At 42.1% G+C, this 26790-nt stretch overlaps 1 long non-coding RNA gene across 1 annotated transcript in view; it reads left to right on the forward strand.

The window, feature by feature from the left end:
• LOC131406983 (uncharacterized) overlaps window positions 1-21324 on the forward strand; it is a 74316-nt gene extending 52992 nt beyond the window's left edge. The window contains exon 3 of the long non-coding RNA XR_009220420.1: window positions 21202-21324. This is a non-coding gene — a long non-coding RNA (uncharacterized LOC131406983). The remainder of the gene's footprint in view (window positions 1-21201) is intronic.
• The last annotated feature ends 5466 nt before the right edge of the window (window positions 21325-26790 follow it).

The following is a 26790-nucleotide window of genomic DNA, read 5'->3' on the forward strand; positions in this document are numbered from 1 at the left end:
TTTATTTTTGCCTTTATTCTACCATGTAACTAGCTGTGCCTTTCTTCATTCAGTCATTTGGTGGAATTGCTTATATACCAGAAGATGGAAGGGAAAGTTTGGGATGGGGACTGGTGTCCCACACTTAGCATATAATTGTATCTATTTCCAGCACTATGGGCCATGCCATCATTTCCTGCTGAGGGTCTAATGCCCAGAACTGATGATCGCATTTGGTATCACCTAATGGGGCTGGCTTTAGGGTCCCTGTAGGATATATTTATGGTACTGCTTGGCCCAGAAAGAGGAGGTGCCCTTTGTTGCACGGGTGAATGTTGTCCTTTCATAATGACCCTGCGGAGGAAATGTCAAGGGGAACACAAAATCCTGTATTTCTGTCAGGCCATTTTGTAGGAAGGCCCCCGAGCAGCCAGAGGGTGAAGACATGAATGAGACTGCAGGTGGGAGCTAGTTGTTCCTGCTCAAATTCTCTGTTGGATGTCACTTCCTCCCACACCCAAGTCCTGAGCTGCGGCCCTTGAAGCCAGGGTTCTTCACCTGGATGGGCTCCACATGGGTGTGTGAATTCTCAAAGTGGAAAAAGTGGACTTGGAGGTTTTTTAGGGCAGACAGTATATACTTTTCATCAAAGAGTTTGTTGACCTCCAAAAAGATGAAAATGATTGTTTTAGAGAATCCTTGAGTAATCAGAGATAGATCATTTAAAACTTTTTTCCTTTAACTTTTTATTTTGAAATAATTTTAGACTTACAGAAAAGTTGGAAAAACAATACAGAGTTCACATTTGTCTTTCACTCAGCTTCTCCTAGTATTAACAACTCACAGAATTATAATACAGTAATCAAAACCAGGAAATTAACATTGGTTCAATATGCAATAGTAATACTTAACGGAAAACTACTGACCTTATTTAAATTCCACCAGTTTCCCCCCTACTGTTCATTTTCTGTTCCTGGATCCAGTCCAGGATCCCACATTGCATACAGTTGTGTCTCTTTAATTTCCTCCTATCTGTGGCATTTCCCGATTTTAAAGAAGAAAATAAAATCTGTTGGTAGTGATGATGTTAAAATGCAAGATAAATGTACAGATGTACAAATGATCTGCTTCCTTCTCTTACTTTTTTCCTTCTTATTCATTTTCCTTTCCAAGCAAAGCTTAAAAATTAGCTTTATTTTATTTGCTATAACTGAAATTAAAAATAAATAATGATTTTTATTTTAAAATAAGTTTTAAATATAAGTATAATGGTTTTAAAAATAAATATAATAGTTTTAAAGGCTTTAAAAGCTTCAACCATATTTCAGAATAGTCAAACACATTGTACCCTGCAACTTTACTGTATTAATTAATTATTACTAATAGTTTTTTGGTGGATTCTTTTGGGTTTTCTATATGTAGAATCATGTCATCTACAAATGGTGACAGTTTTACTTCTTCCTTTCCAATTTGAATACCTTTTATTTCTTTTTCTTGCCTAATTACTCTGGCTAGGACTTCTACTACTATGTTAAATAAGAGTGGTGAGAGTGGGCATCCTTGTTCCTGTTCTTAGAGGAATAGCTTTCAGCTTTTCACTATTGAGCATGATATTGACTGTGGGTTTGTCATATATGGCCTTTATTATGTTGAATTACTTTCCTTCTATACCCATTTTATTGAGAGTTTTTATCATAAATGGATGTTGAATCTTGCCAAATGCTTTATCTGCATCTAGTGAGATGATCATATGATTTTTATTCTTCATTTTGTTAAGGTGGTGTATCACACTGATTGATTTGCAGATGTTGAACCATCCCTGCATCCCTGGAATAAATCCCACTTGATCATGGTGTATGATCTTTTTAATGTATTGTTGTATTCAATTTGATAATATTTTGTTGAGGATTTTTGCATCTCTGTTCATCAGTGATATTGGCCTGTAATTTTCTTTTTGGTGTTGTCCTTGTCTGGTTTTGGTATCAGGGTAATGTTAGCTTTGTAGAATGAGTTAGGAAGCTTCCCCTCCTCTTCAAATTTTTGGAGGAATTTGAGAAGGATAGGTATTAAGTCTTCTTTGAATATTTGGTAGAATTCACCAGGGAAGCTGACTGGTCCTGGACTGTTATTTTTTGGGAAGTTTTTGATTACTGTTTTGATCTCCTTACTGGTGATTGGTCCGTTTAGATTCTCTATTTCTTCTTGATTCAGTTTTGGAAGGTTGTATGATTCTAAAAATTTATCTATTTCTTTTAGATTATCCAATTTGTTGGCATATAGCTTTTCATAGTATTCTTTTATAATCTTCTGTGTTTCTGAGGTGTCCCTTGTAATTTCTCCTCTTTTGTTTCTGATTTTATTTATTTGAGTTGTCTCTCTTTTTTTCTTGTTGAGTCTAGCTAAAGGTTTGTCAATTTTGTTTGTCTTTTCAAAGAACCAACTCTTAGTTTCATTGATATTTTCTATTGTTTTTTTAGTCTCTATTTCATTTATTTCCACTCTAATTTTTATTATTTCCTTCCTTCTACTGATTTTGGGCTTTGTTTGTTTTTCTTTTTCTAGTTCCATTAGGTGCACTGTTATATTGTTTATTTGAGATTTTTCTTGTTTGTTGAGGTAGGCCTGTATTGCTATAAACTTCCCTCTTAGTAGTGCTTTTGCTCTATCCCATAAATTTTGGCATGTTGTATTTTCATTTGTCTCCAGGTATTTTTTGATTTCTCCTTTGATTTCTTCATTGATCCAATAGTTGTTCAGTGGCATGTTGCTTAGTCTCCACATATTTGTGACTTTTCCAGCTTTTTTCTTGCAGTTGATTTGTAGTTTCATACCATTGGGGTCAGAAAAGATGCTTGATAGGATGTCAATCTTCTTAAATTTATTGAGGCTTGTTTTATTTTCCAACATATGGTCTGTTTTCGAGAATGTTCCACGTGCACTTGAGAAGAATGTATATTCTGCAATTTTGGATGGGATGTTCTCTATATATCTGGCAAGTCCATCTGGTCTAGTGTTTCATTTATGGCCAATGCTTCCTTGTTGACTTTCTGTCTGGATGATCTATCCATTGATGTAAGTGGAGTGTTAAAGTCCCCTGCTGTTATTGTGTTGCTGTCAATTTCTCCCTTTAGGTCTGTTAATTGTTCCTTTATATACTCTCGTGCTTTTATGTTAGGTGCATATGTATTAATCAGTGTTATGTCTTCTTGGTGGAATGTCTCTTTTATAGGATATACTGCTCCTTTTTGTTTCCTGTTTTTGTTTTTGGCTTGAAGTCTTTTTGTATGATATAATAATGGCTACGCCTGCTTTCTTTTGGTTGCCATTTGCTTGCAGTATCATCTTCCATCCCTGCATTTGAGCCTATGTTTGTCTTTAGAGTTGAGATGCATCTCCTGGAGGGAGCATATTGTTGGGTTTTGTTTTTTAATCCATCCAGCCACTCTGTGTCTTTTGATTGGTGAATTCAATCCATTTGCATTTAGAGTGATTATTGATATATGAGGGATTAATACTGCCACTTTGTCTTTTGTTTTCTGGTTGTTCTATACTTCCATTGTTTATTTTTCCTTATATTTCTGTCTGCCATTTCAGTTTGGTGGTTTTCTGTGATGTTTTTCTCAGTTTTCTCTTTATTTATGATTTGTGACTCTGCTCTGACTTTTTGTTTTGTGGTTACCATGAGGTTTGTATGAAAGATCTCAAGGAGGAGATAGTCCTTTTTCTGCTGATAGCATCTTATCTCCATTAGCCTATGCAGGTTCCATCCTTTTCCTCTTCTATGTTTTTGTTGTCACAAATTATCCTTTTTTGTGTTGTGAGTTTGTTACCCAATTGAAGTTGTTATAGTTATTTTTGATGCTTTCTTTCCCTTTAGCCTTTATGTTATAATTGTTTGCTAACCTGTTCTGATACAGAGTTGCAATTTTCTGATTTTGTCTGTCTATTTATCACCAATATTTCCTAGCCTGTAGAGTTTCTGCTGAGAAATATGCTGATAGTCTGATGACAGTTATTTTATTTTCTCTGACCACCTTAATATTCTTTCTTTGTCATTGACTTTTCACAGTTTTAATAGAAAGTGCCTTGGAGAAGGTCTTTTTGCATTGAGAAAATTAGGAGTTCTATTAGCTTCATGTACTTGCATATCCAGCTCCTTCTCTAGGTTTGGGAAGTTCTCAGCTATTATTTCTTTGAATAAGTTCTCTGCTCCTTTCTCCCTCTCTTCTCTTTCTGGGATACTCATTATCCTTATGTTATTTTTCTTAACTGAGTTGGATATTTCTCATAGAATTTATTAATTTTTTAAAAATCTTAGTGCTCTCTCTTCTTCCACCTGAATAATTTCTAGATTTCTATCTTTGAGCTCACTAATTCTTCCATATGGTCTGCTCTATTTCCTATGCTTTCTACTTTATTGTTCATTTCATTAATTGTGTTCTTCATCTCCAGAATTTCTGTTTTTTATTTTTTTTTGTGAGGAAGATCAGCCCTGAGCTAACATCCATGCCAATCCTCCTCTTTTTGCTGAGGTAGACAGGCCCTGGGCTAACATCTGTGTCTATCTTCCTCCACTGTATATGGGATGCCACCACAGCGTGGCCTGACAAGCAGTGCATCAGTGCGTGCCCGGGGTCTGAACTCAGGCCACCAGCAGTGGAGCGTGAGCACTTAACCGCTAGCCACCGGGCCGGCCCCTGTTTTTTTTTTTTAAGTTTCAATCTCTGGTGAAGTATTCCTTCTGTATATTAATTTTATTCCTGAGCTCATTGAACTGAGTTTTCTTGTAATTTGTTAAGTTTCTTCATGATAGCTATTTTGAATTCTCTGTCAGTTAGATTGCAATATTCTGTGACTTCAAGTTTTGTTTCTGGAGAGTTGTAATTTTCTTTCTGTGCTACTGTGTTACTGTAGTTCTTCATGGTGCTTGATGAATTGATCCTCTGCCAGTGCATTTGTGGTAGTAAGCACCTTTTTTATTTGGGTAAGGCTTTGGTTACTTTGATTCTGAGCTGCTTCTGGTTGTATTTGAGAGCTTGCACATTTCACTCTCTGCTGCCTCTGCCAGAGGTGTCATCAGTGCCCTCTTTGTGCTGCTTGTGCCTCTGAGGTTGCTGGTGACTTACTGCTTATGATGTCGCTACAGTCATGGGTGTCATCACTGGAGTCAACAGGTTGTGAGAACCTCTGCTGCTTCCAAGGTCCCTGAGTTCTCATGTTCCCCCACTGGCTCTTCGTGGGCTCTCCATGGGCTTGGGTGCTGCTGCCGCATGTACCACCTGTGCTGCTGCTTCCAGGTTAGCTGGGGGTGCTGGCAGCACCATTGCCAGGAGTGGTGGGTTCACAGGTGTTGCTGCCACTGTGAGGGGCCTGGGGTATGTATGCAGTCTCTGCTGTTGGTAGGGTTGGTGTCGGGGGTGCCGCCACTGGGGGCCGGGTCACAGGTACTGCTGCTGCTCCTGCAGCCTCTGGTCTCTAGCTCCAGTGCACTTTTTGAAACTTCAGGTCAGGGCATCACTGCCCCTGCTGGGGGTATCCACGTTTTGGATGCAGCCCTTGCTGCTGGAAAGACTGAGGTTGGAATTGCCATTGCCTGGGGAGTGGGAGGGGGCTGGGTTACTGGCACTGTTGTGTTTCCTGAAGCATCAGGTTGGGGGTGCCACCTGCCACTGCTGGAGGAGGGGCCAGGGCTAAGCCACAAGTGCCATTGCTCCTCCTGCAGCCTTTTGTTGCTGGCATGCACTGGTGTGCTTTTTGACCACTCAAGTCAGAGCACCACTGCCACTGCCAGGGGTATCGCATTTTGGATTGCTGGGGCAAAGGGAAGGGGCCGTTGCCCTAGTTACAATGCTTCCCAGCAGTTCAGTCTACTCACCTTCAGATGTATCGATGTTTGGATCTCTCAGGTGTTCTGGTGTGCTGTGCAGGGAGTCCCTTGTTGGTCAATGGGTGTCCCACTGGTTGTAACTTAGAGAGGAGAGACAAAGGGAACAACTCACCATGATGCTGACATCGCTCTCAGTGGAACGTTTAAAATACCATGTTTAGCGGATGTTGTTGGTGCCCATCATATACTCTGAGCTCACCTTAAGCTTTCGTGACAATGTTCCTATCTATGGAGGGCTTCTTCCTTCAAGAACCTGAGTTCCTTGCCTGAGGACTTTCTTTGGCCACAGGAATTCCCCTGGCCCTCTGAGTGTGGCAGTCCTCAAACACTGAGGGTTTAATACCTTCAGGAACTGACTTCAACCAAAGGGAATAGGAACTCGTGGAGAAATAGCCCAGCTTGCCGCCTTCTCAGCGGACGGTTCTGAAGTGTATTCTATACTCTCTCAGAGGCCCCAGTGGGCTTGCACCCCATTTTCCCACAGTGGTAACCCACCTTTCATGCACCCTTGATTGATGTTCCTTCCTTTTCTGGCTCATTCTCCCACTCTGCCTGACTGTGCTTCCCAAACTCCTTGCCCTCAAGTCTTTGTCTCAGCATCTTCTTTCTGGGGGTGCCCAACAGAAGACATCATATGAACTAAGTAACACTCGCAACAGAACCATCAGTCTTATTGGGAGGTAAAAGCTCTAGACAGGCCTCAAAACAAGTCAGAGGAATGGGGGTTAAAGAAAATCAGTAAACCCCAATAGGAGAGGGTATATCACTAATAAATCTGATGGACCAAGAGAAGTGGTTGCAACATCCCCCCAAGTGATATTGGGAGAGAAGAGAGTAGTATCATTTTAAACCAGGATTTAAGATCACAGACTAAATAATAAAAGAATAGGAAGGGATGGGAAAGTGGACTGAGAGAAGCCAAAAGACATTAAAGTCTTACACTTCCGTAAAGGAGAAATAAAATTTTGCGTGCTTATTGCTGTTTTAAGATATATTGTAAATGAGGGCTATACTGTTTTAGGATAACAACCATAGGATCAAATGGGGCTGTTTTCCTGCTTACCCTTGGTAAATGATGGAAGCAAGTGGGAATGTGTTCACTCATCTAAAGACAAGAAATAGACAAGGAAGCATAAAGAGTGGGGCTTGGATTGCGAATGTCCACAATCCGGATCCTCTGATGGCGAAGAAGCTCCCCTCTCACCTGCCACGTTCCATCAAATGTTGTGTCCTCCCAGTTTGACTCTTAACTATGTATTGTATCTGCCACCTCTACTCTTCCTGTCACTCCACAATGTGTGATCACTTTTTCTGGATTTCTAGGATAGGTTCCTAAATGTTGATTTGTCTAAAAACTACAATTCATTTTGCCTATTAGGTATCCAATAACTACTAAGCTATTGTGAATGCACAGAAGTGCCCAGAGTGGACTTGGGAACAGTCCCAAGTCTGATGCTCTTGGAAACAGATGTGTCTATGTAGACATTTATGTAAGTTATACATAATTTAATGCTCACAGCAGCCCTGTGTAGTAGGCCTTGCCATTCCCTCCACCTTGGAAAGGTGTCCTTCATGTGCCCAGGGTCTCACAACCAGTAGGTGGTCAATCTGGGATTCTGCCCATGTCTGACTCCAAATGCCTTGCTCCTCTCATCTCACTGGGTTGTCTTGATGGGACGTTCATTGGACTGCAACAGGTGCACCTGAAACAAAATAACCCAGAAAGGCTTTATGAAATATGGACAGAGGGACTGACATGAATATTAACATTCAAAGAGCATTGTTTAGTCAACAGAAACATTTAACAAAGTGGTTATGACCATCAATATTAAGGATAACGTTTTTAAAACTTTATGAATTTTGTTACTTTGTGACATAAAGACATAACGTTTGGAGTTAAGGAATATTCAACAAAATATGCTATTTAGAAACTTGAATTTACCATTATCAGTTTATATTAAATTAAGCTGGCAAAAAGGAGGTATAGATTATAAAAGAATGAAATAGAAGGTATCAATAATCTGAGCTTTGAGCCTTTCCAGTGTCTGAAATCTTTGCGAAGTCTGATAATTCATTATGACATAGAGAGGACCAATACATTACAAAAAATAAAGAAAAATCTTACAGGCTATAAACGCTTTCCATAATATAGCAAAACTAGTAACAATGAATGTTTCAATAGGAATTACAAAATTGTCCCTTTTGTAACTTGCTCAATTCTCTCTCAAATAATAATTGACTACAGTGGGAAATTAAAGAATATAACAACATAATGTTTATTAAATGACAACACTATACATATAAAATTCTGTAATATTTATCAAAGCCATACCCAAGAGAAAATTCACATATAATGTTTTTTTTGTGTGTGTGTGTGTGTGAGGAAGATCAGCCCTGAGCTAACATCCATGCCGATCCTCCTCTTTTTGCTGAGGAAGACAGGCTCTGAGCTAACATCTATTGCCAATCTTCCTCCTTTTTTTCCCTTTTTCTCCCCAAAGCCCCAATAGATACTTGTATGTCATAGTTGCACATCCTTCTAGTTGCTGCATGTGTGACACGGCCTCAGCATGGCCGGAGAAACGGTGCCTCGGTGCGCACCCGGGATCCGAACCTGGGCCGCCAGTAGTGGAGTGTGCGCACTGAACCACTAAGCCACGGGGCCGGCCCCTCACATATGGTGTTTTTATCACCAATAAAGGAAAAAAGAAAACAAAAGAAGACAACATTCAACTTCGATTTATTGGAAAGGGGAATTCAAAGACGTATAAGACAAAGATAATATTAATAAAAGGAGAAATATAAAAAACTATAAACCTCAACAAAAGACAACTCACTAAAAAATCTGATCAAGAAAAACAGATGCATATGTACAAACAATATTGTAATTAAGAAAAAGAATGGCAAAGATATAATTTACTTTGTAAAATTATAAGCAAATGTTATGATTAATTGTAATTCAAGTACTTTTGGGAAATTTGATATTTTGGTGTCTTTAGTCTCATTCATGACCACCAGAGGGCATAGTAGTTTTTAAATTTCTTTTTCCCTCCCTTTCTTTTACTGGAAAATCTTGAATTTTCCAGTAAATTCTGGGCTGTTTAGACTCTGGGGGAGCAAGCCTGCTCTGGGCTTAGATGCTGGAGTCCGGAAGGGATCAAGGAGATTCTGGTTTGCCCACTCTCTGCTAGAGGGAACATCAAAATGAGAATCCTAGGGTCCTGGTAGGAAAAGAAAAAGATGTGGAATCGGTAGCATAATTGGTAAATTGGTATAGTTTCCAAGAAAAAAAATAGCGGTTTTCTGAACAGGAAAAAGATGCTAGCTGAGACTGTTGTTCAAGTCCAGTTGAGGAGCGCTGGAGAGAGAGGGACGTTGCTTCTCTTCTCTGTGTTAAAAGTGCTTCAGAAACCCAGAGGGGCAGAATTAACTGCCCGCTACCATGCTGTCCATGCCCTAAGAGGGCAAACAATTCTTCCAGAATAGCAGTGCTAAATTAGGAAAGAGGTTTGTCAAAGTTCCTTTCCAGCCTAAGGATTTTTATCATTGAATAACTTCCAAGGATGACCTCTGGCCCCATGGTGGAAAGTGTACAAATATAAAAATCACACATCCAGCGTAGATCCATTGTTCCACGACTTTGGGCAGATCGGCAACAACCTTGCCTGTGTCATGGAGCTGTGGAGGTTAATTCTGGTAGTCATCTTTCACTTTGTGAAAAGCATAAAGCCATCTGTGTACATAAGAGATTCATGTTCCCCAGTGGTCCTAGAACCAGTCTCTCTCCCTTGGACATCCCACAGCACTTTGTCAGTACATATTTTATGGTCCTTGTGCCCTTCTATGCTGCACTAGCAATACTTATATACATGTCTCTTCTTGAGTGTGAGAGCAAGATCTCGAACCAGTGAATCTGTGAACTCCCTTCATTACTCAGTAGTGTCGTACATGTAGCAGATATTCAAAGAATATTTAGTAAATGAATATTTGTTCAATAATCCCAGTGCCTCCCATCTTCATTCTAACCCCCAGGGTAGCCAAAGCATATAGATTGGAAAAGAAGTCGTGAAACTGTCATTAGTCACTGACATGGTTGTGTACATAGAAAATCCTATGGAATGTAAAAATAAAACCACCAGAATAATCCTTGAATTTGGTAAAGTCACAGGACACAAAGTCAGTAAACAATTAATTGTATTCATACACAATGGCAACAAACAGCTAGAAAATGAAATAGAAGTACTTTTTATAACAGCATCAAAAACATCAAATATTTAGGAAGAAATCTAACAAAATATATACAACAAGATCACTACACTAAAAGCTACAAAATATTGATGAGAAAAATTAAGGCAGACCTAAATAAGTGGAGAGGTATACTATATTTATGGATTATAAGATTCAATATAGTTAAGATGGCATTTCTCTGGAAATAGATTTATAGACTCGGAATTCTAATCTAAGGCCCAGCAGGACTTTTTTTTGTAGACATAGACAAGCTGATTCTAAAATTTACAGAGAAAGGCAAAAGATCTAGAATAGCCAAAACAATCTTTAAAAAGAGGAACAAAGAGGACTTATCTAATCTGATTTCAAGAGTTTTTATAAACTAAGCAATAAAGATAGTGTTTATTTGCATAAGAACAGACAAATAAACCAATGGAACAGAATAGAGAGTCAAGAAATAGAACCACACAAATAGGCAACTGATTTTCCACAAAGGTACCAAATCAACCTAATGGAGGAAAAAAGTCTAACAAATGGTGTTTAAACACTGCATATTCATATGGAAAAAAGTGAACCTCAAATACTATCTCACTACATACACACAATTAAGATGAGTCATAGCCCTAAAAATAAAAGCGAAGACCATAAAACTTCTAGAAGATTATATAGAAAATTATTTTTGTGAGAAACCTTTTGTGCAAAGTTTTCTTAAACAGTACACAAAAAACACTAATCATTAAAAAATAATAAAGTGGCCTTCATAAAAATATTTCTATTAAAAAATGGGCAAAGAACTTGAATAGATATTTCTCCAAAGATGATATATAGATGGCCGATAAGCATATGAAAAGATGCTCAACATCACTAATCATTAGAGAAATTCAAATCAAAACCATATCGAGATACCAGTTCACACCTGATAGGATGGCTATTATATATATATCTCTCTCTTTGAAAATAACAAGTGTTGGTGAGGATGTAGAGAAATTGGAACCGTTGCGCACTGGTGGTGGGAATGTAAAATGGCACAGCTGCTGTGGAAAACAGCATGGTAGTTGCTCAAAAAATTAAACAGAATTACCATATGATTCAGCAATTCTGCATCTGGGTATATACCCAAAAGAATCAAAAGCATGGACTTGAACAGATACTTGTATACCAATGTTTATAGCAGTATTATTCACAATAGTCAACAGTTGGAAACAACCCAAATGTCCACTGATGGATGATGAATGGATAAACAAAATGTCATGTAGACATGTAATGGAATATTATTAAGCTTTAAATAGGAAGGGAATTCTAATACATGCTATGACATGGATGAACCTTGAAGACATACTAAGTGAAACAGCCAGTCACAAAAGGACAAATGCTGCATGATTGCACTTGCAGAAGGTACCTGGAGTAGTCAAATTCATAGAGACTGAAATTAGAATGGTGGTTGCCAGTGGCTGCAGGGAAGGGAGAATGGGAAGTTATTGTCTAATGGGTACAGAGTTTCAGTTTGGGATGATAAAAAAATTCTGGAGATGGATAGTGGTGATGGTTGCATAACAATGTGAATGTATGTAATGCCACTGAACTGTATATCTAAAAATGGTTAAAATGGTAAATTTTATGTTAGGTATATTTTACCACAAAAATTAAAAAAGAGTAAAAAAATTTTTTCATTAACACTATATACATATTTGTCATCACAGAGGTTGTGAAGGCCAACCACAACTTCTGTGACGCATCTCTAAAGGACACAGGAGAGGCTAGCGAGTTTCTTTAATGGCACACCCCCAGCTTGTTCCAGAGTTCCTCAGAGGTGCCTGCAGATAAACACGGTCGTCTAACCCTCCCTGGGTGCTTGTTCTGTGTGGGCCCTCTTCCAAGTGCTCTATGGATGGTGATTTGTGTACCCTCTCCACAGCTTTAGGAGGCAGGTAGCCGTTATTGCCCTCCTGAGAGAAGGGGTTAGTCAGGGGAGCCATAGTCAAGAGCTTGCCCACAGCCCCAAAGCCAGGAATTGGCGCTGCCAGCCCCTGTGGTCCCTCCCCAGCTTCATACCTCTGACCACTGGACTCCCTGTCCCCCACGCCACCCCCTTCAGCTCCCTCGGTCACTCCTCAGGCTCTGCTTTCAGGTATCTGCTGTCCTCTTCTCACGCCAGCAGTCTTTGCCTCAGCAGACAGCATCCTGTCTTGTTTCAGAGGAAGGGAGGACAGTCAGGCCTGAGCCCAGCTCTTCTGTCCCACTGCTGCCAGAGTGGGCCTCAGGCTCTTTTGAAAGCCAATGGAGTTTTCTTGTTGCCCAAGGTCAAGCACTTGAACCTGCTTGTTTTCTTGGGGAACTTGTTCCTTCGTACATCCTCTCTTGTTTCCAAATGTTCTTCCTTTTTCAAAGTAAAGATGTTTTTAGGATTGTAAGAACAACACAACTTGTAATATAAGAATGCAGAAAAATAAAAAGAAGAAAAATTGCTACTAATTTTATCAAACAGAGAACATCGCCATGAACATTTCTATTTTTTTGGATGCATTTTAAAGACACAGTGTGGTCATATTAGTAAATAAACATTTAAATGGCTATTATTAATTATAACACAACCATCGCCACACTGTTGGACATTTAGAGTGTTTCAAATTTGAAATTTAATGTTGGGTGGCTTTCTTTTCCCCCCTGATTATGACTTTACACTACTCTTTCTTGTTGCGTGGCTTCAGCTGCTGCCCCCACCCCTCACTTCAGGAGGTTTCTCAGAGGTACTCCTGCCCAGGTAGAGATTTCGGGTCCCCTCCATAGGCTGGTTCTGGCGACTTCCTGGGGCTCAGAAGCAACGTCACCTCTGACTCCCTCCCCTGCCATGGAAGGCTCTTCTGCTGATGTGCCAGTGGATGGCAGAGGGGACGGCCACAGGGGACTCCAGTGGCAACAGACCCCGTGTCCCCACGTGGAGATATTTATCACTTCCCTGAGCCACCTCTTGGCTCAGGCTTGGCGCCCCCAGTCGGCCTAGCTGGTCTGCGCTCTGGGCATCTTGTGGTCCGCAGGCCCGCCGGGGGTCCCAGGGCAGCTCGCTCGACTCAAGTCAGCGTCTAGCACGCAGTGATTTCCAAGAATTAAGAACGACGCTACTTAGAAGGCCGTGTAGCAAGTGTTTTGTGAAGACAGACACGTTAGCGCTGGAAGCGCGGACGCCGGGACAAGGCTCTGAGCGCTCACGGCGCGCACCGACAGCCCGGACTGCTGGAGGGGCCCCCGCTGTGGACCGCGGTGCGTCGGTGCCGGAAGCTTCCAGCAGGGGGCAGTGCGGGCACGCTTGGGACCCTCTCCCCCAACTGCGCCAGGCTTTACATTGCAAAATCGTTGAAAAGCTTGGAGAAGTTCGATCTTTGTTTATGGTCTGAAGTTTATTGACTTTCACTCCCAACTCAATCATTCCCACCCGAAGGAATCCTTTTAAAAAGCAGCAGCATAAATTACTATCAAGTGGATCCGATGGAACTTGCTTTCTTCCCTTGCTTTCGACATGTGTCACTCTGGTGTGACAACGGTGGGGCCTGGCCTGTAGGGAGGGGCGGGGGAGGTGGATTCCTCCTGATGTAGCCCCTCAGTAGGGACTTAGGGTACTAAACAGACTTGCAAATTGTGGGAAATACCATTGTAGTGGTCCAAGTCTCTCGGTTAGACGGGTATGAAAGAATTGTAACTCCCGTTATTTTCCATAATTCCAGTCTAGTTTCTATTTATACCTAATAGAGATAAGTCAACCACTTCTTGGTTAACTCTGCCGAGTTAGTGATTGCTCAGCCATTTTAGGTTTAAAACTCGATGGCTCCCCCTAGCCTCATCCCTGGGTTGATTCTAACCCGCGAGCACAGGGCTTGCCACAGCCGCATACATGGTACCGTGGGGCCGCTGGCCCCTTCTGAGGCCTCTGTCTCTCCCGGGTCTCTGCTGACCTCACCTACTTCCAGTGTATGGTTCATGTTCTCTGGGGCCATCCACAGAAGGGCCGGGAGGACTCCAGGCATGGTGTCCGTGGTCCCTTGGCTCCCTGGGACAGAGGTCTGCTGAGACAGTAGCAGAATCTCCCCCTGGAGCCTCAGTGGAGAGAGTCCAAGTGGGTTCCTTTGATGCAGGTTCCCGAATTCCAGTTTCATGACTTTGAGTAGATCCACCTGGGTTGTCTAACTTCCAAGTCCCACTTGGCCCTTGGGAACTTAGAGATGCCCTCTCATGCCTTTCAGGTCGGGGACAGGTGGGGCTGTTATGGGTCCTCGGGTGCCCAGACACACCTAGATCCACTACTTTCTTGAGGCTGGACAACACAGAGGTCTCTAAGAGGTTTGCTACTGCGTCTTTCAGGCTGTTCTCTGGTCTCAGTTCTAGATCAGACTCTCAGACTTCCAGGTAGAGTCCACTGTGTGTCCATCCCCTAACTCCCCTGTACTCAGCCCAAGGAGGACAGGGGAAAGAGCGTGGCCTGGGTGCTGGGCCTAAGCCTCATGCTTCTTCTCCCAACAATTCCTTCTCCTACCCAGTTTGGAGGGTGTACACACACTCACACAGACACAGAGACACACGCAGACACGCACAGACACATGCATACACACAAACTAGATTACATATTTTCTTTAAATATATATAAAGAAGATACATCCTTAGCTTCTCATTTCACATATATGGGTGCGTTGTGAATGAGAATGGTAGTGAGGGTGGATAACAAAGCTTTGTATCTTTCTGCTTTATCGCCTTTCAAATCTTTGGTCTCACACCTCTATGGTACTTTTTGAAATGAGAAACTAAGGATGTATCTTCTTTATTTCCTGAGTCCACAGTGACTCCCTTTCCCCAAAGCATCAGGTGAGTCTGTGTCTACCTGTCTGGGGAAGGAGGCCAGAAGGAGCTCTTCAGAGAATGGAGGGAGCAGGCCAGCATCATTGTCCACATCCACACTCCATCCTCTGTGCCTCATGGAGGATTGTCAGGTCAAGGCCCCAAGGCCTGACCAGACTTTGAGTGGAAGGGGTTTCTTTTGAAGAAATGGGCCTTCATTGTCAATCATCTGGGGAAATTGTGGATCTTAGGGCAGGACATGGGACTTGGTTGGTGTGGGTCTCTGAGCAGATTCAATAAATACACCCCCAAATGTCTGAGTTCTGAACAAATTGAGAAATATCCCACAAGAGTGGCAGATGGAGACCAAAGAATGGCCTTACTAATGCTGGTGGGTGGTCACCTTCGGCCATACAGAGGGTCTCTTGAGTGAGGTAAGCAGTTAGTCAGTTGGGGACATCTAGGACAGATTTGGGCCCTACTTCAAAGTTATCTCATCTGTTATACCTCCCTTGGCTTATTCCCAGGTCTTCAGGAAATTCCCACAAAAAGTTACGTTCTGAGCTCAGATTATGGTGGGGTGCTGGGGGGTGGGGAGGATTTTGTGAGTGTGGCTTGGCGAGTGGCACAGGGCACAGTGCCTACTTTCTGAGCACAGAGTCATGCCCGCATGGAGGCCAAGGGCAGCTGTGCCCTGCAGACCTGGCTCATAGGGGCTGCTGGCGGTAAAGGGAGGTGGGAAATGATGGGAGCAGCGAGAAGGGAAGGGAGGAGGAGAGCCTGAGTCCCGCTCTTGAGCCTCCTGAGATAGTTGTAGAAAGTGCTGGTGGGAGAGTCAGTGGGGACTCCCCGATTCCTAATTTGGATCAGAGTGGAAGTGAACATTGGCCTATGGTTTTGTGTGTCAGGGGTGTTACACTGAGCACCCTTCTGTGCTCTAAGAAGGCAGTCTCCACAACACACCAGGCCCAGAGAAACCCCGTGTTCCCAGACAGAAGCTTCAACATGGAAGTTTAGTCATGGCACGTGGATGAGGAGATGGAAACTGGTATTTAAAGCTGCTCAAGGGCCTTGTCAGTTCATGACGGACACGGGGTTGGGTGAGCCCTTCCCATGCAGGGTTCTCTTCCTGGCGTCCTGGAGAGCACTGAGGGGCTCCCCGGCCCCGTCACACTGCCCCCCGGCCTGCCTTGCACCCACAAAGGACCCATTGTCCCTACTCAGGCATCCTCGGTGCTGAGCTGCCCCTGTGCAGCTGTCATAACACTGGGATCCGCTGGCTCTTCCTCGGACAGTTTTGTTACCAGATCTGGGTCTGATGTCTGCACTTTATGCTCGACCCCCACCCCAGGCCTGACAAGGGGCTCTCTGCGTCCCAGGCCCCTGAGTTCCAGCTGACATGCACCTTCGGTTTCCTGAGGCTTCGCTGTGCCCACACCTGTTTTGCTGTGGGAACTCTGGACCCGGATTCTCAACCTGCCAGAGAGTGCTGGATGTCCAGGAGAAACAGAGCAGCCCGTGTTTCTTCCTTTCCTGCTTCCCTAGAGTAAATAGCAAAGGTTTTGGTTTTAAATTAGAGATAATGGACCTTTTAATCTTTGTATATATCCCTTGGTTTGGGTCTCTGACCCTTTTACTTTTTCATTGTGACACCTGGGGACTCGTTGGTAGGTCCTGGAAGCCTGGAGCCGTGTTACCGACTCTCTTCTAGTGTTTCCTGGTTTTTCTATTCCCCTTTACATAAGTACAACCAGACCTTTTCTTTCACCTCCTGTTCTCACTCCAGCCTGTTGGTCACAGGATTGCACATTCTCACTATAATGCTGAGCAGAGGGTGTTCACTCCACTGTCACATAACCTCTTTGAGATAGCAACATCTAGTAGTGTTGTTCCTATGGAAGGGACAGAGAAACTGAGGCAGGAGGAGGCCAGGTGCTGGCCCAAGGTCATAGAATCAGTGGAAAAGCTTAGCCTCACTCAGGTTCTCCTGGCTTTCAGCTCTGACTCCTTTCAAAATTAAGAGCCCCAGTGCTGTGTGGACTGCCTGCAGCTTAGAAGGACTGTCACACAGTGTGCTCGAATCAGCAGGTGCTGATGGCCTCTTCCCTTCTCTGTCTTCTCCAGGGTCTGGTCCAGGCAAGTCTGTGGGACCCCACTACCCGAGAAAGGCTTTCTGTTTGCAGCACACCTTCAGCGTAGGGCAGAGTGGCAATCTAATCCTGCGGATACTGGATAAGAACAGCGATGAGATTTCATCCTTCCCTCCTTCCTTCTGCCTCACCTCCCAAATCCTAGGAAGTTGTGGAAGAGAGATCTTTTTGTCATTTGCATGACGTCTTTAGGCACTCCTGTGAGTTAGTTACTTCCCTTTCTATATTTCCTGAACCCAGGGCCGGTGTTTAAACTGAACAAATGATCATTACAGAACTCCAAGGGAGCACTATTGAAATTCATAGTCGTGTAGATCTGTTTATTATTAAAACAATTTTCCAGCAGGTGGCAGGAAAGTGTTATGAAGAGCAGGTGCCTTGTTCTCACTTGTGCGGCATCTCTGTGAGTTAGCAGCGGCCCCACTGCTGGCGCATCTGACTGCAACAGCACTCAAGACTGAGCTGGGGTCGCAGCAGAGAGACGACCACGGTGAGTGTGACCTCAGAGCTACATGGCCAGCCTGGCTGCACCTGAGGGAGCAGGATGCAAGGCCCTCCCTTCTACTGCAGCCAGCTGGAGCACCAGAGGGTGAGGCCTGGTCCTTGGGACAGCCCTGGTGGCCACAAGGACCCTTCTAAGACATGGTTTAGTCCAGGGGTCTTCAAACTATGGCCAGTGGGCCAAATCCAGCCACTGCCTGTTTTTGTTTGGCTAGCAAGGTAAGAATGGATTTTTTTTTTTAAACATTCTTATAGATCTTTGCCGTTTTTTTTTGAGGGAAATTGGCCCTGCACTAACCTCTGTTGCAAATCTTCCTCTTTTTCTTTTTTCTCCCCAAAGCCCCAATACATAGTTGTGTGTCATAGTTGTAGAGTTGTAGCTCTTCTATATGGGACGCTGCCTCAGCATGGCTTGATGTGCGGTGAATATGTCCACACCCGGGATCCAAACTGGCAAACCCCTGGCCCCTGAAGTGGAACGTGCGAACTTAACTGCTATACCAGCGGGCTGGCCCCAGAATGGTTTTTACATTTGTGAATGGTTGGAAAAATGGCAAAAGAAAAGAATATTTCATGACACGTGAAAGTTATGTAAAATTCAAACTTAAGTGTTCACAGATGAAGCTGCATGGGAATACAACCACACTCATTTGTTTACATATTGGCGTGGCTTCTTCTGACCACGACAGCAGAGCTGAGAAATATTTACTATCTGGCCCTTTACAGAAAAGTGTTGCCAACCCCTGGATTAGTCCTTTGGGACTTCCATTGGCTCCAAGCTATCACGATATTTTTGGGCACGTGCATAAGCAGAAGGTGAACTAGGGCCAAGATGGAGTGGGAAGACCGGATCTGATGTGCTGTGGGTCCTCGAGAACCCTGGGAGAGGGTGGTTATGGGCTGTCCTGTTCCAGGCCATAGTACCCTATCCAGAGGGTTCAGTGCCTTGGGGAAAGTCATCTCCCCTCAACCCCTGGCCTGGCTCCACTCACTGCGGCCCTAATCGCAAGGATGTGTCTTTGCCTCAGCATTCTCGTCTGTCTGTCCATGCACAGACTGTGACCTCTGGACCTAGCAGTATGCTTTCAGCTTTTCACATTTCTTTGGTGACAATTTGAGCCTCTACTAATGTCTTAACCCTGTCTAAAATCCCAGCTGACTTCCAACAATGTGTAAGGGAAATCCTTCATGACCTTCTGGCTAATAGAGTGATGTTGTACCTGGACAAGAGGCTGATATACTCTGAGAACCTAAACTTGCAGCCCCTGGTCCAGCAGTCCTGGGTTCCCTATAGAAACATCTTCAACAGACCAATTCAATGAAAGTAATTTCCACAGCACAGTGGTGACTTCCTGGGCCACATTCTGTTCAAAAAGGATATACTTATGATATCTGATCAAATACTCACCATCTTTCAGGAAGTCTGACTGTCTCTACTTTCAAAAGATGTTCAAGTTTCAGTTTACAAGATGAAAAGTGTCACGGGGATGGATGGTGGTGATGGTTGAACAACAATGTGAATGTGTTCAATATTACCGAACTGTCCGCTTAAAAATGGTTAAGATGGTGAATGTTATATTATGTGTATTTTACCACAATAAAAAAAAGGAAAAAATGCAAAAAAAAAAAAAAGTCCAGAATCCAACCACCTACCTCCTCCTCTGCTGTCAGTTGGCCCAGATACTGCCACCTCGTTCCTAAGGCTTATTGTGAGAGCTTCATAACAGATCTCCCTGCTTCACCATTTTCTATTATAATCTACTCTCAACAGAGCAATTGGAATGATCCTTTTGAAATATTAGAGAGCTCATGGCCCTCTTCTGCTCGAAATTCTGCAGTGCCTCTCAAGTCGCTGAGAGCAGAGGCCAAAATCCTTCCAATTGTCCACAAGTCCATCTGCAGTCTGGCCCCTATATCTCTCTAACCTACCTACCTACCCTCCCTTATTCCAGTCTCTCACCCGTGGCCTCCTTGCAGTCTCCACCCTTGCTACTCCTCTGGGGCACCAGGCATGCCCCCATGAGAACATTCCCACTGCCAGGTACCTCTGTCTGGAATATTCCTCCCTCAGATATTCTCCTTCTAGTCTTTGCTGAGATGTCTTTTTCCCCAGGAGGTCTGGCTTGGCTCTCCTTAATATTGCAGCTTTGTTCTGCTCTGTTTCTTACACTGTAGTATTTCCTTATCCTCTCTGACATACTGTAGAATTTGCTTATTTATTATGCACTGCTTGTTCTTACTAGGACATAAACTCCATGAGGTCAGGCATGTTTGGTTCATTGATGTACCCGAAGTGCTTAGAATAAGATCTGACACATAGCAGATGCTCAACATAAATTTTTTGAGTGATTCCTGGCTGGGATCCATGTGGAAGCTTCTTTAAGTGAGGTGGATACTCTTACTCTCCTTGTTAAACAGTGGAGGAAACCGAGGCAGCCCTAGGACTTGAACCCAGGGTTGTTGGCTCCAGAGTCCATGCTTCTACTGCTACACTATAGCACCTTTCCTGTAGTGCACCAGAACTTGACCTTGTCTTCTCTCCAGACAAGGTCACTTCCTGCCTCTGCCCAATTTGGCTTTTTCCTTAGTTGCCCTGTCCCTGTATCCCTACTTTTCTGGAAGGGAGCATAGCTAATTTTCCACTTTACAAGTGGGGAAACTGAGGCTCGGCCATTTTCATTAACACAGCCCTAATCACAGCCTTAGTAGGTAGCAGGCTGGCCCTGGAACCTAGGAATTCTGGCTCCACAGCTGAATACGCATGCTTTGCTGCCTTCCGTTCTGCTCCTCGTTCTTGTAAATTGGATAAACATATGGAGTGGATGCCAATTAGATCAACAACAATAGAAATTGGGGTAGGGGGTGCAAGGTGGGTGGAGAAAAGTCACTGGAAGGGGACAAGGGGACTGGGATGGCGAAAGGATTCAGAATCCTGGGGAATGGTGGAAGGAGCAGAGTGTTTTTAGCCTTGAGAGAGTTCAGGGTGAGGATAGGGGCGTATGAAAACTTTCTTCCGATATTTGGAGTCTGTGTGGAGATATTAAGAGGTGGCACGGGGTCCTAGAGGGAGCTTGGGATCTGAGAGATGCCATTATAGGGTGGGGGACAAAGGTTTCTGAACTTGAGTTTTCCTATCAGTACAACGAGGGCCCACTGAGACCCACTGTGCAGAGTTGTGTTAGAATGTCATGTATGAAAGGCACCCAGAAAAGCTCCTCACGCCCGTGAATGCACTCACCGTGAGTGTGCTTGTGATTAAATTGTGATAAAGACCATGATCTGCAAGACTGAAAAACCACTTTGGCAACTTGATGGGATTGGTTTCAAGGACTGGGTTAGAGGACACGTAACATCATTCCACTCTTAGCTATTTTATTTCATTAAAACCTGTTTAGATTAGCATGACAACCATGAAAAATGCAATATTTTGGACAATTTCTTTTAATTTGGTTCATAGAATGGAAGTAATATTATTGTCTATGTGACAGAGGATATAGCTAGGATATTGGAACTGAAATATTTACTGTGCATTTCAATTTGAATGGTTGTTTTTATTAGAATGTACTCACATTGTGTGCATATTCTATGGGTTACATGTAATCACTATATGTTCTATCACTTATTCCTCTTCAGAAACATATGGAAAGACGAACAAAAAATAATCGTGACATTACAGCATGACAAAGTCGGGGAACTTCAGAAATGGAAAGGACGTTCGTTAGAAATGGGTTTGTAGTGAAATTCAACATCTAGAGGAAGGAGTTAGAAGTCTCACGGGAGCCCCTTTCTGGCAGTCTGCTGAAGTCTCCCATCTTGCTAAAGCGTCACATTTGGCACGCACTCTTGGAAATCTAGCAAATTTTTCAGTCTTTTTCGATTAAATTCCATGATGCTGTCCCTCTTGCCAACCTGATGTTAATTTGCCTCCCATGGCTACACCTTCAGTGGTTTCCCATTTCCTCTAGGATAGACTCCAAAGAAATTCACAATCTGGCACCACTATACCTAAGACTGTTATTTCCCTTCATATGTCCTCCATTCCAGTTTTGGCCTCATGGTGAGCTCAGATTTCTGAGACGGGAGGCCACAGTGCTCCGGGGCTCCGGAGCTGAGGTGCCAGGAGTATCGGCACAGGCACTGCCTTATCTTCAGTGCTCTGGGGTTCTACCCTTACTTCTAGTCGCACTGCAGTGCAGTGGAGGTGTGATGAGTCAATGTTACAAAACAACTGTGAGCCTCTGCAAATCTAGCCAAGATTAGAGCAGCTTGCATGTAGCGGGCAATCAGTAGCCAGCAAATCCCACGCTTGGACAATCCTTTGTAATGTAGGAGGCACCTCGTGTGTGCTGATCTATGGAATCTTCATATAAGAACCCCTCCTGTAGCTAAAACACAGCTCCCAAGTCCTCCCACATCACCTGCTCACCCGTCTAAGCATGCCTGCCTCCACTGACCCTCATGAGATAACACCTTCCTCCTTCCTTGAAGTTCAGGCTGGCACAATATGCTCCTAAAGTGATTCTTTTCACCACCTCCCTTAGTATTCTTATTTTTTTGCAAGGCTATTGATTCAAATCAGGGAAAGAAACAAACAATTCATTTTATGGTCAAATAGGTCTAGACCAGCACCGTCCAGTAGAAATTTAATGTGAGCTACATATATAATTTAAAATTTTCTAGTAGCAGGTGAAATTAATTTTAAAAACATATTTTATTTAACCTAATATATCCAAAATGTTATTTCAGCACATAATATTAAAAATAATCAGAAATATTTTACCTTCTTTTTTCTGTTCCAAGTCTTAGAAATCTCGTGTGTCTTTTATACTCAGAGCATATCTCAATTCAGACTTACTCCATTTCGAGTGCTCAGCAGCCACTAGTAACTGATGGCCACTGTCTCGACACAGCATGTCTGCAGGGCAGGCTCAAGATGGTTAGCTGTAGAGTCATGTGGTGCTGAGTTCGAATCCTGGCTCTGCCACTGATGGGCTGTGCAGCCTTGGGAAAATCCGTTCACTTTGATGAGCCTCAGGTTTCTCACCTATAAAATGGTGATATTAGTTATTACCTCATAAGGCTGTTGTGAAGATAAAATAAGATCATACATGTAAAGATAAAAATGAGATAATACCTGCACAGGGTAAACATTTAATGTGTTAACTGCTGTTATTATCGTAGCTAGATTTTAAATTTGAGCATTTATGTGCAAGACCAATGATGTTACATTTTCTTGCATCAGTTTCATTCCATTAAATACCTGTGGGTGATGAGGACAAGTTAACTTGCGTTGAGGACTTTAGCTGGTAGATGTTCTTAAAGCACACATCCGTGAAGTTGGTTTTAAAAATTTGTTTTTTTGAACATTAGGAAAATATTCCAACAGAAAAGAGGAAAGAATTATACAGTGAACACCTGTATACACACCATCTAGAGTCTACAATGAACATTTTGCTCTATTTGTTTTATTAAATACCTATCCATTTTTCCATCCCTCTGTCCATCTGTAAATCCATCTTAATTAATTTTTTTGAATTTTTATAGTTATTGGGGCTGATGTTCATATTGCGAAAGTTAGAAAACCCACAGAGATACATTAATCATGTGTGTTTTTGTACATCTTTCAGAAAATTACAAGAATGTTGTCAACAAATGTGTAAGAATGTAGATTATTTGAATAATACAATTAATATAATTGGTCTGCTATAATATTTAATAGATAAGATACATGTTCTTTTCCAACACCCATGGAAATTTTGACTACTGTTACAAAAATAAGAAAACATACATGCTACGCTTTCTAAAAGGCAATAACTACAAAAATAGAGTCCCTCCAAAATGATTCCTTTGAAAAGAGAAGCAAAACCAAAGAAACAAGGTCACTTTTCTAAACTACTCTTAGCTATAGAGAATATCAATCAAGAAGTATAGACTATTTAGAAATGAAATATTGTGTCTAAATGCAACTCAGAAGAATGTTCCTACCTTTAAATATATTTCTTAGACAAGGTAAAATAAGGACTCAACTCAGGAGATAAAAAAAAGATAAGAAAAACAAATTTAACAAAACAAACAAAAGTAGTAGGAAAGATTCATTAAACGACAAAAAAGCACAAATTAATGAAGATTGACAAGTGAAAGCAAAATGATAATTCTTTGAAAATATCAAAATAGGTCAACCTCTTGACAGTAGTCAAGAGAAAAAGAGAAGAAAGAGAAACTCAGTGTGGTTCATGAAAGATAAGACATTTTAAAAAGAAGAAATCCTTTGTAAATGTATTTAAATAATCTAGATGGAAAGAACAAATCCTGGGAAACTAAATTTCTAAATTTGATTCAAGAAGGGTCCAAAACAATCCCAGTAACTATGGAAGAAATTGAAAAGGTGGTCCCAAATGTACTACTAAAATAGTCACTATCTTTCAAGGAACTGATGACTTCTGTTATTTAAGCTGTTTCAGAACACAGCAAAAGATGAAACGGTCTTCATCTTTTTCTAAACTGTGAACATAACCCCGATCCCACATTGGAAAAAAAGAACAGCATTAAAGGAAAATGTATAGGTTAATCTTATTCATAAACAAAGATGCAAAATCTGTTAAAATGTTAACAAATCAAACTATGTTCTTAAAGGGTAGTGTGTTCTGACCAAGAAAGGTTTATCCAAGCCATGCAAGGATAGTTCAACAAAAGGAAATCTGTTCACATTATTTACCATGTTACTAAGGTAGAAACAAAGTAACCTTGTAATCTGCTGAATGGATGCCTGAAAACACATTTGAGAAGTTGTAAAACTCTTCCCCAGGAGCCACCACTGAGCGCAGAGCTTGAAAAGGTAAACAGATGCCACTAAATAGATGTGACAATGGCCCTTCATTGTTCCCAAGAGGGTAAATGCTTACAGTGTTAAACGAATGTTTTCTCTAAGCCCTGATTCTCTGAGTGATTCTGCCTAAGTCAGTTAAGAAATATCTTACTCTATCTTCAGCTGTTTGTTTGTTTATATCTTGGGGAAATTTATATTGTTTTTTGAATTTTAAACAACAAGGTGCCGGGCCCATAGCTATTACTGTTCCAGTCTAGAAGTGGAGTTACTGGTTCCTGAGATTCCAGGAGGTGCATGCTTCTGTGCTGATAGCTTGGAGCCTCCAGATAAAGTTAGGAGAACTCTCATTCCAAATGGAAGAATGTGGGCAGGGACCCAACCACACAAGACACACGGTCACGCTTTGACCTTTCTCATTAAGTGGAGTAACTGGAGGATTCGTACAAATGGTGTTTTAATCATAGCATAAGTTATTAATTTAAACCAGACAAAATGCCCTTGGGGATTCTTCATTCTGTGTAGGGGTTTCCATAAACTTCCATGATTTTTCACCTAATTCTCCCTTATTTACTTTTGTTGAGACATTGCACTATTTTATAATTTAGACTTTTTCACCTTTGGAAATAAACCAGACTTGGAAAAAACATGTTTTGTCAGAATTTTGGATGAATTTAGAAAGCTGTGTAATTATGAAATCAGGACTGCTAATTTGAGGAAGTATGATGGATGCAGCATGCCCCGGGCCTAGGGCAGCACTGGGCCTCCTGACCGGATCCCAGTCTCAGGCGCTGTGAGTCCGAGGCCTTCTGGGCCACGTCTCCATTTTGAGTCCAATGGAACAATCAACCTGGACTTTTATGGTACCCAGCACAGAAACACTTGGCTGAAAAGGACTCATGAGAAACCATGATATTTAATTAGATCAGCAAATGGTTTCTGACAGAATAGCTCACTGACCACCCTTCGGGCAGAACCGGCCTACCTGCACGTGGCAGATTTGTCTCCAAGCATCATAGGATGTGTGTAGTGAACACAGTTAATTAACTATCCAGTGTTTGCATCCTGAAAAACCCACTTGGGGAGACAGCAGACCCAGTGGTGAACTATTCAGCATCAATTATTGCCCACGTTATCTCTTGAATTTTTCCCCATCTCTGTCTTCTACCATTTGGGATGAAGCTGACTACTCATTCCAATTCTCGCTGTGGATCTGCACCAGCTCTTGCCCTGGCCATACCCTCTGGGGCAGGGGTGCAGAGCGTGCAGATGTGGGACTTTTCTAGACAAGAATGAAGAAGCATGTAGTCTGCCTTCTTACAGGCAATCAAACTACAGTCACGAGGAGGAGATGGAGCTAACACTGTGGCAGAAAGAAGGAAACTTAGAACTTGGCATTGGAGAGTCCCTGGGTCAACCAATTCTGAAGCTGTCTTAACTTGGACCTCCAGTTGTGTGTTTTAATTGTTTTCAAGCCAGGCTGATTTGAGCTTTCTCTTATGTGCACTGTGAAGCTCTTGAGTAATACAGAGTGAGAATTATTCTCTGTAATTTTCTGAGTGTAAGACTTTTACTTCCCTTTCTGCGGATGCTTCCTTACTTATGACCTTAAAGTTATAAATCTCCCAAACTAACCATTTCTTCCTTTGAATTATTTCTTTTTTTTTTGTTTTTTTATTTTTTATTTTTATTTTTTTTGGTTTATTGTGGTAACATTGGCTTATAATGAATTGCTTCTTTTCAATGGTGTTTTTAAGTCCCAAATCCTATAGTAATAATAGTAACAGCTGGTATTTACTGTGCATTTACTATGTGTTAGGCACTCTCATAAGCATCTTATGTGTATATCTTGTAATCTCTACAATAATGCTCTTGAGGCCAAGACTGTCATTTCCCCATTTTAAAGAAGGTCACACTGTTAGTGACAGGCCTGGAACCAGGTACAGCTGGTTTGATCCCAGGGACTCTGCACTTCACTGCCTCCCTGCGTAGACTTTACAGGACACGGCTGGGCTATGGCTGTGTCTTTCTACAGGAGATATCACAGGACGGCTGAGCAGAGAGATGAGTTTTATGGTAAATATTTGAAATTAACATTTCATCTTCTCTTTGTAATTGAAAACATGATTGTTATAAGTTCCCCTGAAGCACTATTCTGAAATAGACAGCAAAATGTAACGAGAATGCTTCTGAACAAAGGACTGGGTGTATATTATTTAGATCCTTAATATCTTCATTTTAATGTACTTGATCTGTTAAAAAATGTATGTTAAAATAGATACGTTAAAACCTCTCAGGACACTGGTTTATTCTATTTTGTCCTTATAGTTCCTGTGAGAGTTTTTTTATGTGTCAACTTATGATGTTATTTGGGCCTGGAACCACCGTGAGGGTTAAAT

Source organism: Diceros bicornis, chromosome 6 (genome assembly GCF_020826845.1).
Source record: "Diceros bicornis minor isolate mBicDic1 chromosome 6, mDicBic1.mat.cur, whole genome shotgun sequence".
In the NCBI taxonomy this organism is placed as follows: domain Eukaryota; kingdom Metazoa; phylum Chordata; class Mammalia; order Perissodactyla; family Rhinocerotidae; genus Diceros; species Diceros bicornis.